The sequence below is a fragment of the Cajanus cajan genome, chromosome 6 (assembly GCF_000230855.2).
Source record: "Cajanus cajan strain Asha chromosome 6, NIPB_CcT2T_4, whole genome shotgun sequence".
Classification (NCBI taxonomy): domain Eukaryota; kingdom Viridiplantae; phylum Streptophyta; class Magnoliopsida; order Fabales; family Fabaceae; genus Cajanus; species Cajanus cajan.
The window spans coordinates 36,773,712-36,778,490 of record NC_138522.1 but is presented as its reverse complement, the minus strand read 5'-3'; the positions used below and the strand labels follow the sequence as shown (position 1 = coordinate 36,778,490).

The following is a 4,779-nucleotide window of genomic DNA, read 5'->3' as shown; positions in this document are numbered from 1 at the left end:
TCACTGCAAAAGCAACTCCTTGGGTTTGATTATAAAAATATGAAACATTGTTATTTAGGAAAACTTGAGACGGGGGACCCCTAATCCTATTCTTTGCACAAAAGAGTTTGTTTATCAAATTGCGTCGGGATTGAAGGTTGTAAAATGGGTTCCCTCGTCAGTAATGAAAGATTATTCTTGCTCTAAATAGTAATACTATGCCAAAACTTTTTCTGATCTTATTTAAAAAAAAAATAATAATAATAATAATAAAAAGTAACAAAATTAAACTTGTGGCTGCTGGGATTCGAGCCCAGGTCTCCACGGCCACAACGTGGAATTCTTACCACTAAACTACAGCCACTGTTGTTTAGAATGTCGAATTTTTAGATATTTATATGTGATTATAAGAACGGTTCTGTCATCTATTCCGCTGGATCATTGAATTCGAAGTGAACGTATTTCGATTTCCAAAACTCTACTACCCTATCTTACTCAATTTGATTTTTTTCCCACTTAAAGAAATGTTCAACTGACTCATTGCAATTGTAGGCCTTAATATTCACATTGCAGTGACAAAAAAGGAAAGGGATCAAGTGATGCTTTCATGTTGATTCCTATATACATATAAAGTTATAAACTAAGTACGGTCTCCATGCAAATTTCAAAGGTTTTACGTATTCGACCGTTTGTAAATGCAATTTCAGTTGCATATCTTGTAAGTGATTGATGGCAAGTTTCTGAATTTTTCAAGCAGTTCACATATCATCACTAGGAAGACAAGGAAATCCTCTCCAGCATAAATAAACAAAAAAACTGCAATTGATTGCTACAGGTAATCATTACTAGATGAAGAATATGGGACGAGGGTTACTAGATCTATGCAAGTTCTTCCTTCGTTCTTAGCTTCTTGTTTTTGGTGACTTTTACAAACAATTGGAAATTCGATAATATAATTTAAAATGGACCAAACTTATGATAATCTGACCGAATATGTATTTTTTTAAGGCGTCAAAATTATTAGTGTAGTCTTTCCCAATCATGTTGTTTCTATACATTGTCAAGAATCGAAAAACTAACAACATGCTAGCTTAAGTAAATTCAGTTATCTATTAACAATGCTTTATTTTATTAAAATATTTAGACTTTATTTAATTCAGTTCAAAACATTAAAATCAATTGTAAAATTAAAATCTTTTAATATAATCAATATAAGTTTTTAACATAAGTTCGTTAAGTAAATTATTTAATATTATTCTTTGATTTAATAGTTAATAAGTAAAAAGATTATCTTCACTTATATTATCATAATAATGCATTGATAATAATATATAAAAGATATAATACAATGATGTGATATATATAAATAAATAAATGTCAAAATATTTAAAAATATAATTAGCTCCTTCACTCTTAGTATCTAACCTAAGTTTTTAAAATTTGAAGAATTGGTCCAATTAAAAAATTGTCAAAAATTGATTTTTAGCGGATCGACTAATTTTTGTTTTTAAAAAATATATTATTTTAATTGTTTCTTAAAAGAAACAAAAACAACCAGCCATAAACTCTAGTCGAATTATCTAACCTATTTTCACTCCTAATTATTTTTAGAAAACACTAATTATGAATTATTCTCTACATTCTACTTTGTTTAACGTTTTGACAATATCTTTTATCCTATTTTAATTGTTAATTTACGATATCAATAAAGCATTATTTTTTTTCTATTATATTTTTAATGATTTATTGAGAAGTGAGTAAATAAAAAATAAGTATAAAGGAGAAATAATCTAATTAATATAAAAGATAAGGGATACATATTAAAAAAATTACATACTGTTGTTTATAAAATTAAAATATTAATAAATTTATTAATTCTCGTGCTAAAATCCTGAACATCGTATAAGGATGAGTTTAGACAAAAGAAAAAAACTATAAAACAGCAGTAAACTTAATTTGAAAATAATTATATAACTTTTTTTTTCCAAATCTAAAATAAGTAAATTTAAATATGCATGTATTTAGCTATGAAATGAATCATGTGATGAGCTCGTATAATTTTAGCTAATTTCGTTAACAGTTTAATGCTACTACTAAACTTTTTGTACAAATTTTTTGAATGCATTACTAATTAAAAGAAACAAAATCTAATTAACGTAATGATTATTAGTAATTCAATATACTCAGATAACTCGTGAATTAAGATGAATTACAAAAACTTACGATATCATTCAAATTTGTTTGTGTTTGTGAGGTTAAAAGTCAAATACTAGTAATAACCGGGGAAGAAAAAAAAAAAAAAGATCGTCGTGATCATCTTAAGAGCAACAAATTAATTAAAAAACAAAGGTAAGGTCCACACCAACTCACCAAGTCTCAAATTTGTTAGCTAACAAGAAGCATGTTTTTCTCCCAACATCCAACGCTGTCTCGAAACGTATACAATTTAAAAGATATATCCCACATCGTACAAATGTTAAAGATAAAGGACCCACTGACGACGGGGCATTTGTCCTTTTTAAAATGGAAAGAGAAAGTTACATTTTTATTGTAAAATTTACTCTATATGATTATGAAGCAAATTTTACACAAGGCAGGATTAGTTACAATCTTACAATTTACAAATAAATCTCAAAATGTATTTCTTTCTATGAATGACACAGGAATTATACACAAGTGTAAGTCATAGTGTATACTTTGTTCATTGATGTGTCTAATTTACAAATTTATTAACTCAATAGAAAAGATAATAAGTTCCAATTATGATATCAAAGAAACAAAGGGGGAGGATAAGAATAGTGAAAGTCCCCATATGTTCGAAACATTCCATGGCTAATCTAAACAAGCAAAGCGCAAGTTATCTCACTAGTCGCTATCACAGAAAGAGAAAGTTAATTCAAACTTTTCGTTTTATTTGAAAGCTCGGCATGCCTTAAATTGCATTCAAAATAGAGTGACACATTTGCACGTAAAAAAAACTTAATTAACCATTTCTAAAAATAATAAAACAAAATATATATACATATTCCAACAGACTTTCTTGACTGTTTTATTCTAAGTGGTGTAAGGATTTTTTTTATGTTTTTGTTAAAATAATTGTGCTGAAGCTAGATACAACTTTTGGGCCACACATTTATGTCTTTCAGTACCTGCTGGTTTTGATGTAAGAAACATGTACTTAATTAGGAAAAAGTTGGCGAGGTCCACCCAACTTGTCTCATCTTTGTAACTGAGCAATACAATCATGAAAAAGTCTTCTGTGAGGTGAAATGGTGGCACATGAAAATGGCAGGCACCTTTTTCTATAACAGAAAATCATTGAATTATAATTATGTAGCTACTTAAAGACAATAAAAAACAAACGGATGCATATTTTTCTCTGGTTCTAGGTTGTTCCTGTCCAATGCACATTTTACTGTGACTTCTTCTGAATGTATTTTTTGTAACTGCTATTGGTAGTTGCACTCCAGATCATGCCATAAAGTACTAGCTACTGCTAGCATGTACAATGTTGATTGTGGAAAAATGATTATAAAATTATTTGCTTTATATAAGAACAAAAATGATCCACTTGAATGTTGTAGGTATTGCAGAAGTTGTATTTTTTTAAAATGATAACAACAGAGTTTGATGATGTTTAAAGATGATGAACTAGTGCTTAATGTTTCATGAAAATGGTTTTGTATTACATTAATATCTCCCGACAAACATATTTAGGGGACTTGATAAACAAGGGAAGGAGGGTTGCACCGAAAATAGGCTCCAACAGTCAAAGGCAAGGGGATGGAGACATGGCATCTAGGATGGGGCATGGAAATCTAACAGAGAATCAAGCCTGTGGGACTCCAACATGCATCCATCCCATTATGAATGCACAATTACCAAGATTTTTTTTTTGTTTTTCTCATCACCCTCTATGAGCAAACAAAGGTCGAGAAAGAAAGAGAAATGTGAGGTTTAGGTGAAAAAGCAGTAATGTTTTGCTCATACATTTCGTGGGTGGCAATCAATGTGTTCTCAGATTGGGAAATGAATGAAGTTTTCTTAGAAAGGACCCACCCTATTAACTGGTTTTCATTTTATATGTATATTGTTTTTAAATTTTGTCCCACGCGTTCCCATTTATTTTGTGTTGCAGGCCCATTAATGATCGAGATAGTTATATGCTTGAATTTAAGTAGGTAGTATCTACAAACAAAGATGCTCAGTACGTAGCTTATCTTGATCCGCGTAAGCCTATCGAATCTCTAAGCATGGAAAGTTCATGAAACAAAATGAAAAGATTAATGCCAATGTCAATGTGGCTAGATCATACCTACGTACTACCTATGTTTATAGTATCTAGCTTTATCCCTAAATCACATTTTCTACTTAAAGTAATTGATGTGGAATTTATGACCCAACCTATTTAATCGGATTGTCGTATCTGAATCACTTTATTTGTTTTATTATGCATATGGTGGCATAATACTACTATGCATATATAACAGTATTGGCATAGTTATGCTAACTTTATATTATGCCATGAAAAATGAAATATCCTCCGAAATTTACCAATTAAAAATTCTTCACTTCTAAAACTTAAAAAAATTAAAAATAAAGAAAATTTTAAATAAAATTATTAACTGGTATAAATTGTTGAGTGGTTTGGTGAATAGTTGGAAGATGAGTCTCAGAAAACATAATATGTCTCTTATGTGATATATCTATATATCATACTTGAGTTCATTCATTTGAATTTTGGTCAAATTAATTAAGAGAAATAAGTCGTTTCTATTTATATCAATCATTGATAGTTGT

General features: G+C 29.3%; 1 non-coding gene across 1 annotated transcript; it reads right to left on the bottom strand.

The window, feature by feature from the left end:
* Positions 1-271: 271 nt before the first annotated feature.
* On the bottom strand, positions 272-343 carry TRNAH-GUG (transfer RNA histidin (anticodon GUG)). The gene has a single exon. It is a non-coding gene; the product is annotated as a tRNA-His (tRNA).
* Between the last annotated feature and the right edge of the window lie 4,436 nt (positions 344-4,779).